At 33.6% G+C, this 11,683-nt stretch overlaps 1 pseudogene; it reads left to right on the top strand.

The window, feature by feature from the left end:
* Window positions 1-9,101: 9,101 nt before the first annotated feature.
* LOC108332847 (cyanidin 3-O-galactoside 2''-O-xylosyltransferase FGGT1-like) lies at window positions 9,102-11,406 on the top strand (annotated as a pseudogene).
* Window positions 11,407-11,683: the final 277 nt, after the last annotated feature.

Below are 11,683 nucleotides of genomic sequence, written 5' to 3' on the forward strand. Positions count from 1 at the left end.
AAACCTATTTTATTGATTGAAAACATGCAATTTATTTTTATTAAATTCGTTTAGATAAAAAAGAGAGAGTCAAAAGTCAACTTTCAAATAAAAGCGATATTAAATACAATAAGAATCATATGAAAACTAAGTCTTACATGTGTAAAACAAATAAAAATATAAATTTTTTTTAGGCTCATATTATAAAGTGCAAAATAATTTTATAATTTATTTGTACTGTTTAATTACAAAATTATGTTTATGAATTTGTTCGACAATCATGTGTTACGTATTTATTCATATTTTATATTATTTAAAAGTCATATTGTAGTGACAAACGTTCGTATTAAATAAGGTTAAATATGTTTTTTATCCCTTAAGTATCACACAAATTTGGTTTTAGTCTCTACTCGAAATTTTGATGGTTTTTAGTTCTTGTAGTTTTGAAACTCTTACTATTAGCCCTTAAAATTGGACGACGTTAACTTTTAGTAGATGTGGCAAACGGCAAGGTCACGTTTTATGACAGCTGCCCTCTTCACTCTCTACCACGTTGGTTGTTTAAGTTTTGAAATGAGATTAAGAGTGTTAAGTGTGCATTTGGTTGAAAATAGGTTAAGAGAAGAGAAAAGGGAATCTGAACACTAGAAAGAGGCATCTACGAAAATTTGAAGATTCCTTTGGCCACCGATCTCGATTCCCCTCACTCTCATTTTCCATCATTCAATCTCACACTCCTCTCTATCAACTCAATAGAATCACCCCATCCGAAACCAATCCCTTCATCACGCACACACACACAATCCCCTACCTACTTATTTTTCCCTTCAGCCAAAAACACATCACTCTTCACTCACGTTTATGCTTTCCTGGCACCCAATAACGCTACCTACCAACGGGACATTCCAAAAAAAACTCCAACCTTCATCACCCATTTCTCACCATTTTTTCAATCACCAAGCCAAACTCTCACAATAGGAAACCTGAACCTCTTCTTCTTATTTACCTCCGCAAACATTTATCATTTGGCTTCATCCATCTAAATTCTTGAAGCATCAAATCCTCTCTTCCAGTTCATCACACATACAGTAGAATACATACATCGATCAAACAAAGAAGGAAGCCTCAAATCTCACCATCTTCATTGTCAATATATAATCAAAACAGAGTTAAGAGAGGAAGGAAGGTGGTGTCGCCAACATCTGCTCCATTCCCAGTGGTGGCCTTGGGCGGCGACTAGGGGCGTCGATGGCGGCGACGACGTTGTGGTGTGGCGGTATCGCGACACTGAGCAGTAGCACGGACGAGGATTTTGTGTCTAAGGTAGGTAATTGTAGCGGCCTCGTCGGTGGCGCGAGTGTGGTTTCTAAAAGGAGGTGACACAATCGCTGTAGTTGGTTGTGTTTGCGAGTTCGAGGAAGAGAAGGAGAAGAAGGGGAAACCCCTGCTTTCGAGCCGCGCTGAATCGGAAGTTGATTAGGGAGATCGTTCTCCCTAAGGTTGTCTCCGGAGTAGATGATGGAGTGGCGCGATGTTGAAGAAGAAGGCCTATTTCAAGTGGTTCTAGCAAGCGGCGACCGACGTTGTTCAAGAATGCGGGGGGAAAAGAGACAACCTTGCGCGAAGAGGATAAAGGTTGGTGCGACGACTGGTAGAGTCCATGGCGGCGATTGGCGACGCTGGCAAAGTCTTGGGTCGCAGCTAGCGGCGACCGATTAGGTGGAGAGTGAAGAGAGTGAAGAGGGCACTTAAAACCCTTGGGCCGCAGCTTCAACAACCAAATGCACACTTAACACTCTTATTCTCGTTTCAAAACTTAAACAACCAATGTGACAGAGAGTGAAGAGGGCAACTGGCATAAAACTTGGTCTTGCCGTTTGCCACATCTACTAAAAGTTAACGCCGTCCAATTTTAAGGACTAATAGTAAAAGTTTCAAAACTACGAAGACTAAAAACCATCAAAGTTTCGAGTAGAAACTAAAACCAAATTCGTGTGATACTTAAGGGATGAAAAACATATTTAACCCTATTAAATATTCTTTTATCGAATATATAATTTTTAACTCGTTAAAAATTTACACCAAGCATTTTCTAATTCACATTAGAGTATAAAATGAGTGAATAATTGAAAGAGTTGGAAGGAAAACAATAAAAAGAAAAGCACCCATAAAGATTATGATGACCATTTCCTAATCTTGTCACTTCTGCACATATAAAATACAAATTGAATCAGGGAAAGAAGCATATGAGAAATATGACAAAGAATAAACCTTTCCCCTTTTTGGTATATACCATAATATTTTTATGTTTATCACTTTTCTACACATAATTTATAATATGTTCTAATAAAAAAAATACTCGTTATACATGTCAAAAAATAATACGCCATTATTTAAAAAATTATCAATCTAATGTATTCTCACTCGATTTGAAAGTCTCACCTAATCATTAATAATGGCAAATTAAATATTCATCTTTCTTCTTCGTGCTACGAAATTAAATATGGAAAATTATATTTTGATAATGGAGCATTTACTTGTCAACTTTCCTATAGTGAAGGTATATCCAAAGAAAAAAAATACCACAACAATTGTTTCAAATGAAAAATTGTTTGGAGTCTCAGTCATTTTTTTCACTGCCATTAAACATTTCGTAAAGAAATAAAAGTGCACAATCATAATAAAAAATTAGAAAGCATATGATATACGGATTGTTATGAATATGCATTTATTGGGTTCTGAGATCCACTCAGATTAAGAATTAGGAATTAGGTTAGATTATGATATAAAAGTGAGTTGCAGTTATCATCTTTGTTTTAAGTTCTTGTTAAATTCTATATATGGAAAAAATAAATGGAATTTTGAATGAAAGTCACTGCTAAATTTAGGTGTCCAAACCTCCTGAACGACCAATCTACATAACAGAACATCCATAAGAACACAACCAATATCGTAGTGGAGAGAAAGCAAAAATTGAGCATAGAACATACCGTGTGTAGGTAGGTTTCTGAGTTCTTGGAAAAATCAAAATTAATAACAACATTGACTGCTTGGATGCCTATTTTCCTACTGAACAGATATGTAAATGTTTCAGAACAAGGGAGACAGATGAAAAGTTATACTTATAATTATTAGGGACAATAAGATAAAAAATTTAGCAAATTGTTGGTGGTGTTGGAGCTCACAGTGTTGCTAGCAATTTGGGAAGAAGATGATGTTGCTGGATGTTGGTGGTGATTTGCCCCTTTGGTTGTGGAAGGAGGTTGAACGGCGCCGCTTGCGACGCGAAGAAGGAGCTCTGCATGGTCTCTGCGACGGCATTGACGGTGAAGGACGATGAAGGATGGCTCGCACTCTGAAATCGCGACGACTTGGGGCTTGCTTGCGCGATCTGATGATGGAGGTTGTAGAGGCTCGCGACGGTGGCGAATGGTTGCTCATGGTGGTGGTCTGATGTGAACTTGAAGGATTCGTGATGTTGATGGCAGCTTTTCGGCAATGACACTACAAAAAAATAGGGCATTACCGAAGGTCAAAAGCCCTCGGAAAATGCCATAAGCCGTCGATAAAGGGTGTTTACCGAAGGCTTATCGACGGCCAAAAATCCTTCGGTAAATCTCTTGTCGCTAAATATTACCGAGGGCTTTTGCCCTTCGGTAATTACCGAGGGCCAAAAGCCTTCGGTAATTACCGAGGGCCACTGACCTTCGGTAATTACCGTTCGAAGGGCGAAAGAAGGGAGTAAGCAGTGAGTGAACTCAATTGTAGCAGATTCCATTCTGAATTTTTACTTCAGTGCAGCAATGAAAGCAATGAAATCAGAAGTTACTGTCAAATTCCTAATTCTAACTAAACCAAACAAAGTTCCAAAGATGATATTCTCAACGCTGCATTGAATCGATTCCAAATTATCCAAACGCATAACAAATTCCCAATTCCCAATTCCCAAACCCCAAACTCATTCTCACGCCATGGATCCCAACCCTCGAACCTTTCCGACTCCGACCACTTCAACCTCGAGCAGCCGCGAGCCCCGGAGATCGTGGGCCAAATGCCGCACCTCGCCGACCCAGACATCATGGCCTCCATGGGCCGGGTCGTATCTCAGGTGGCCTAGGCCGGAACGGTCCTGAACCTGATCGGGGAGCTGCCCACGCACGAGGAAGTTGACAGCGCCAGGGCCAGGCTGGCGGAGATCGAGACCCGCGGAGATGGAGATTCACGAGTGGCGGGCCCACCAGGCCGAGAAGGAGAGGGAGGGCTGGGAGCGGGCGGAGACGGAGAAGCGGATCTGGAAGTCGGTGCTGCAGTTGGAGGAGATGCACGAGGCGTACGAGAAGCTTCACGAGGCGTACGGCTTGGGGTTTTCGTAGCGGTGGAGGAATTTCGGAAATTTGGGGGAGGAGAAGGGGAATTTCTGAAATTTGGCCAGAGGAGAGCAAGATTAGGGCTTGGTAACGTTGAAGGAGCAAAGGAAAAGGTTTTGGGCGACGAGAGCATTAGGGCCGGTGGGAAAATGAATTGCAGAGAGGGAACAATTTAAAATTTTTCGAAGACATTACCGAAGGCCTCTCGGCCGTCTGTAATTGAACTCAGGAATGACTTACCGAAGGCTCATAGGCCGCCGGTACAAAGCCGCCGGAAATAAACGCATTTCTTGTATACCTTGCAGCGGCGCGGCATGGCTGACGACAAAAGAGGATTAGGTTTCTGTTTGGAGAAGATAAGCTTTTCTGGGGTTGAGATTGGTGACATTTTCTTTTTAAAAAAAAACGTGACACATAGTAATGAGGGAAGCTAGCATCACACGTGAGCTCGCCGTTTGCCACGTCAAAAAAACTTAACGTCGTTCAATTTTAAGGACTAAACATAAAAGTTTCAAAACTAAGAGGACTAAAATAAACAAACTTTTCGAGAAGGGACTAAACCCAAAATTGTTTGATAGTTTAGGGACTAAATACATATTTATCCCTTTAAACTAATCATCAATACATTGTTTGAATTTCTTTTAGTATAATTTCATCAATTTTAACTTGTTTATTTTAAATAATAATTTAAATTTCATTTTAATATAATTTTTATTAATTACATTTTATTATAATAATTCAAATTTCATTTTAATATAATTTTTATTAATTAAATTTTATTTTAATATTTTTTATGATCAAGAAAAATAATTATTATTTAATTTTATCGATTAAAACCTTTTTTTTAATTTATTAAATTCATCTTATTATTATATAACTTTCACAAATATTTATTCATTTTCTTTCCTTTTTTTCATCTTTTTTTTCTTAATTTAAACAATCTCAATTTTACTTTTCTCTCTCTTCAAATCTAGTTCCTTAAATCTATCTTAAAAAACAAACAAAAAAAATTAACTAAAATTATATCAAAGTATATCTTTAAGCTCCTTCATCTATCCATAAATATTTAATACCTAATCTCTCACGTTGAAAATATTAATTTCCACGTCAACCTAGCATTAGTCAGATTGACTTAGTCATAAACTTACCTATTAAAAACACAACAAGCGGAGTACAGTACTCCGTGCAGACGTGATTTTCCGTGCATCTTTTACTTTCTCTCTTCCTGTATTTCTAAAATTTTAATTTTATTATTTTTTATTAAAAATTAATCGGCTTTTGAAACTTAATTAAAAATTTTAAATATTCAAAAAAGACATGTCTTAATCGAGTTTTAAAAATCACTTAAAAAATTATTTAATCAATTTTTGAAAAGCGATTAAAATTTGTTTTTTTAATATTTATTTTTAAAAATTTTTATTTTAATTTATTATTTTATTCTTTTACTAATAATTATAATAATAATAATAATAATATTTTAATTAATATCAAATTAAGATGTTAACAGATTTTTAATGTCAGTTAACATATTATTTTAATTTTATTTTTTAATTTAATATTTTTAATATAATTTAATATACATTAATATTTAAATTTAAAAAATATAATTTATTAAACAAGAATAAATAATATATATTAAAAGAATTAAAAACAAAAAAATTTAAAAATATATTAACTGTATTTAAAAAACCGGTTAACATATATATTAATTTTTTATGCATTAAAAAATATTAGAATAGATTTTGTAAAATGCTAATTAACATATGTTAACCTGTTTTCCAAACGGTTAACATATTTTTTAAATTTCTTTGTTTTTAATTTTTTTAATATATTTTAGAGTTAAATATGTTTTTAAGTTCCTAAACTATTGACCATTTTTTGTTTTCCTTCCTCTTTCAAAATAAGGTACAATTTGATCTTCATTCTTTTCGAAACGTTGGTTTTAGTCCTCAAAAACTAACACCAAATTTTAGCTTCATTCTTATACGTTTGTTGACTAAATGAGGACTAAATTTTTAACGGTGTTAGTTTTCGATGACTAAAACCAACGTTTCGAGGACTAAAACCAAAGTTTCGAAAAAAATGATGACCAAATTGTATCTTATTTTGAAAGAGGGACAAAAACCAGAAACGGCCAATAGTTTAGGGACTAAAAACATATGTAATCCAATATTTTATTTGTTTTCATTTAACAAATAATATTTTATAAATAAAAATATTAGTGTATATTAAATTATATATAAAATTTAAAAAATAAACATTTATTATATTTTAAATTAAAAAAAATTATAAAAATATGTTAATTTGAAAATCCGATTAACATCTTTATTTGATATATATTAAAATAATATTATTAATACAAATATTATTATTATTATTATTATTATTATTATTAAAAACAAAAAAGTAAATTAAAATAAAAAATTTTAAAAAAATAAAAAAACCTTAACTGAATTTTGAAAGACGATTTTTTTTTAATTTACTTTTTTTGTTATTTGTTTATATTATTATTATTATAAAAATTGTAAATTAAAATAAAAAAAATTTAAAAATAAGAACCTGGCTTTCGAAAATTGGTTAAAAAAATTTTTTAACAAATTTTCAAAAGTCAATTAAAACTTTACTGATTTCAAAAAATTAGTTAAAATTTTAACGATTTTTAAAATATGTAAAACTTTTAATCAATTTTAATTAGTTCTTATAAAATTAAAATTTTAGAAGTCCAGAAAAAAAAATAGAGATACAGGAAGAAATACTCACGTTCAAGACAGCATAGATTCTACCATCGACATAAAGATTAGTACGTATAAGATTATTCTAATTAAATTAATCTCTTAAATCCAAATTCTAAACATAGATTGAATATTATGAGAAAAACTGTCACGTATAATAATAATTGGAACAAACTAGACTTTCATGGAAGAAGGAAGTATCAACTAGAAATACCTACCAAAAGGTGAATCCTACTTATAAGTTAAAGAAAAAAAATTACCCTTTCATGTACAAAACAAGTTGCTTCGTTTGCATTAGTTGAAAATTGAATAAGAAAATAGACTTGCCAGAAATCATGAAGTCAAAGATTTTTTAAATGATTCTTTTGAATATTTTGGTGTCTGTATTAAAAAAGCAAAAGATAATATTTTCACTTTTTTTTTCTGTCTATAAAAGATATTTCAATATTTAAATAAAAAAAAGTTGAATCACTTAATTATTAAATATAACAATAATTATAAGTGCATATATGAATCTTCTATTTATATAAACTCCAATAAACTTTTATTTATCATCGTTTAATTATGACTCGCTTCTTTATTATATTTAGGTTTAATGTTTCAGTAGGTTCATTTTTCTATTCAGAATTTCAAGTAGGTCTCATATTTTTTCGGTGTTTTGATTAGGTCCTTATTTTTTTAAAATTGAAACAATTAGAACAAACGCCGTTTAAGAAACCCTTACGTGCTGACAGTATTTTCGCTTAAGCTAAACCTTCTCGCCTAGGCGAGATATGCACTATAACATTTTCGCTTAAGCTAAAACTAAGTTGCTTGGTCGAGATTTAGGCTAAAACTTGGGATGTCTAGTGGAACATTTAGCTTACGCGAAACTTTGCTCGCCTGGGTAACAATGTCCTACAACTGACTGAGGTTGAGCCACTAGATTTTTTTCGCTTAGGCGAAACTTGGGTCGCCTGGGACAATTCTTGTAAAACTGTTGCCTCGTCAATCTAGGTTAAGCGAAAATGTTTAGCTTAAGTAAGACCACGCGACCCTGTGTTAAAACTCAGGAAAGGAAAGACTGATTCATAACCACTTTCTTTCCAACAGAGTGCTTTCTTTTCTTAAATTATAGGACGCGAGGTATGAAGAGATCAAACACTGATACTTTATCACAAAAAGAAAAGTGGTTTTGCTTCCACAGGAATATGATCCCTTCTTGATTAGGATTTTTACTTTTTGATATACCATTAACATCATTGTTGATATTAAGGTAAGGTAGCTCATTTTCATGGATTATACAACAAAGTATACTTTGATGAAATTCGACCTGAAACAGCTACCAAGAGAGTCAAAGAGTAGATTGAATATAACAGCTTCATTCATTTAAGATAGTCAAATACATTGTTATTTGAATTTTCATTCACAAACTTATTTTAATATCATCTATTGCGTCCTAACAAAACAAATATATCAGCAAAACTTATGTTTCAGTTTTCTGCATATCTCGTCTAGGCGAGAAGGTTTAACTTAGACAAAAATACTCTCAGCATACTATCTTAAATTATGTTTGTCCAATTTGTTGGCAAGCTTTTATTTGTTTCAACTTTTTAAATATAAAGACGATTTAGGGTATACTGATTACGCCTAATCATTGTCATTGCTCTGGTCGTTTTCAAGCATGAGTAAATGATTATATAATTAGTAATAATGATATGTAAAAAAAGATGGAGGTGATAATTAATAATAATGATATATAGAAAAAGTAGATAAAAAATTATTAATAGTGTTAAAACACGCATGTAGTGGATCAAACATCACTGTCATAACAATTTAGCATGGAAATAGTTGGTGTTGCTTTGCAGTTTTATTTACAAATTATTGCCTTCTAAAATAAGAAAAGTAGAAGCAATTCGATGGCCCATTGCATGGTTTTCTTTGTCTTTCCCTACATGCATTCAATTTAATAACTTTTAGTTGCGTATATAGATACTGAATAGGTTTAGTGTTGGTGATTTAGTTTAGTAACTGAGCCTCTGAAATGGATATACCGTCGCACATAGTGATGTTTCCATGGTTTGCCATGGGACACTTAACCCCGTATCTCCATTTCTCCAACAATTTAGCCAGTAGAGGATACAAAATCTCCTTCTTCATCACCAAAACAACACAAACCAAGTTGCAACATCTCAACCTTCACCCACATCTCATCACCTTTTTTCCCATCACAGTTCCTCCTGTTGATGGCCTTCCTCATGGCGCTGAAATCACTTCAGACGTGCCGTTCTCTTTGTTCCCTCTTATTGCCACCGCTATGGGTCACACAGAGAAGGACATAGAACTTCTCCTAATGAATCTGAAGCCACACATTGTTTTTTTCGATTTCCAACATTGGCTATCCAACTTGGCACGAAAGTTGGGCATCAAGTGCATGCAATACTTCATAGTTAATCCGTTATCAATAGCTTACTTTTGGAATGGACCAAGGAAGAGCCAAGGAGGAGAATTAACTGATGTTGATCTCATGAAGCCACCAGAGGGGTTCCCTGATTCATCCATCAAGCTTCGTGCGCATGAAGTTCGATTCCTTGCTGCCACAAGAAAGCTAGAGTTTGGAAGGGGATGTTCTTTTGTACGATCGTTGGGGCAAAGGTACAAGCTTAGCAGATGCAATTGGATTCAAAGGCTGCAGAGAAATTGATGGGCCATATGCAGAATATCTAGAAACTGTGTATGGAAAACCTGTGTTGCTTTCAGGGCCTCTTTATCTGAGCCACCGAACTCTACATTGGAGGAAAAATGGATTGCATGGCTTAGTGGTTTCAACCATGGTTCTGTTGTGTTCTCTGCATTTGGAAGCGAAGCCCCTTACCACAAAATCAGTTTCAAGAGTTGTTGCTTGGTCTTGAACTAACAGGTTTTCCATTTTTCTAACACCCAATTTCTGGGCAAATAAATAAATAAAAGAATACTGAAACTAAAAAGGTATGTCACATATACACCATTTTTTTTCTCTTTTTATTGTACTTTGAAGTTTTTTTTCTCTAAAAGGTTTTGTTTTTTCCTACACATAAATAGTGTTTTTTTTAAATCATAATTTTTTTATAAGTTTGTGTCGGCCTATGGTGGTTTATTTCTTTTTCCCACCATTTTTAAATAAAAAAATACAAGATCTTTAAAACCAAAAAAATGTCAATCTTGTTAAACCAAATCTTTGTCAAGTTCACTTTTCAAAAATTTAAATCAATCTATAACAATTTTTAAACAAACTCACAAACCTTTTTCTACATAAAGAACTATGTGATCCCTCATTGTCCATTATAAATGGATATACGTAGGAGCAAGGTCAATCCTTGTCGGGTTCATAAAACAAAAAATATTTTTTTGGTTTCTTGCAGGCGCGATAGGGTGCTAACACCTTCCTTACGCGTAACCGATTCCCAAACTTAAAATCTAGTTTCGCAGACCATGTCTTTATTTTTTGGTTTTCCATACTTTTGTCCATAATAAATTATGGTGGCGACTCCACAAATTTATTTCTCAAACCCGTTTGTTTTTTCGACTCGCCGTCCCGTCACGATCCCGATTGCGACACCATTTCTTGCCGCATTTAAGCCTCCCAATGGATTTGAGTCTGTTAAAGAAGCTATCCCAGATGGGTTCGGAGAAAGGGTTAAAGGAAGGGGAATTGCATATGGAGGTTGGGTGCCACAACAATTGATCTTGGAACATCCTTTTGTTGGATGCTTCATAACACACTGTGGAGCTGCTTTTCTAAGGCCTTATTCTTTTGAGTGGATTTGAGGGGATTTGAAGATAAACTTTTTTGTCGTTTATTTGAGTGAATTTGGAGGTAAATGAGAGTGAATTTGGAAATATTTTTTTTTTTAATTTGTCACGTCAATACAATTCTATACTAATTCTTATAAATTTTATTTCCAAATTCACTCTCATTTACCTCTAAATTCACTCAAATAAACGACAAAAAAATTTATTTTTAAATCCTCTCAAATCCCCTCAAATCCACTTAAAAAAAGAGGGCCTAACCGAGACTCTTGTGAATAAGTGTGGATTAGTGTTTTTACCTCGGTTGGGTGCTGATCACGTCATCAATGCAAGAATGCGAGTAGAAAATTGAAGGTTGGGATGGAAGTGGAGAAAGGTGAAGAAGATGGTTTGTTCACCAAAGAAAGTGTATGTAAACCAGTGAAAAAAGTGTGATGAATGATGAGAGTGAGGTTGCAAGAGAAGTGAGACAAAATCATGCCAAACTCGGGATCTTTTCTGTCAACAACTTCAAAATTTACTATAATTTTCAAGCTTCAACCACTAATTGTATTACATGAATAATAACTTGACGTCACTTTGTTTTAACTTAATCCACTATAAATTTCAAAACCTATGATAACAAGTTGGACGTCGCACATTTTATGTGAATTTGTAAAAAAATTTCCACAAAACAAATTTAAATCCATTCATTTCCTTGTGAAGCACTTCATATATATTTACAAAAGTAACTGACGATACAATTTTTGTTAGAAAGAATATATATAACCAAAAAGTACTTTTAATTCACATGTTAACTTTTTTATGAATGAGAAAAATGAGGTAAGTGATTTGTGT

The sequence above is a fragment of the Vigna angularis genome, chromosome 11 (assembly GCF_016808095.1).
Source record: "Vigna angularis cultivar LongXiaoDou No.4 chromosome 11, ASM1680809v1, whole genome shotgun sequence".
NCBI lineage: Eukaryota > Viridiplantae > Streptophyta > Magnoliopsida > Fabales > Fabaceae > Vigna > Vigna angularis.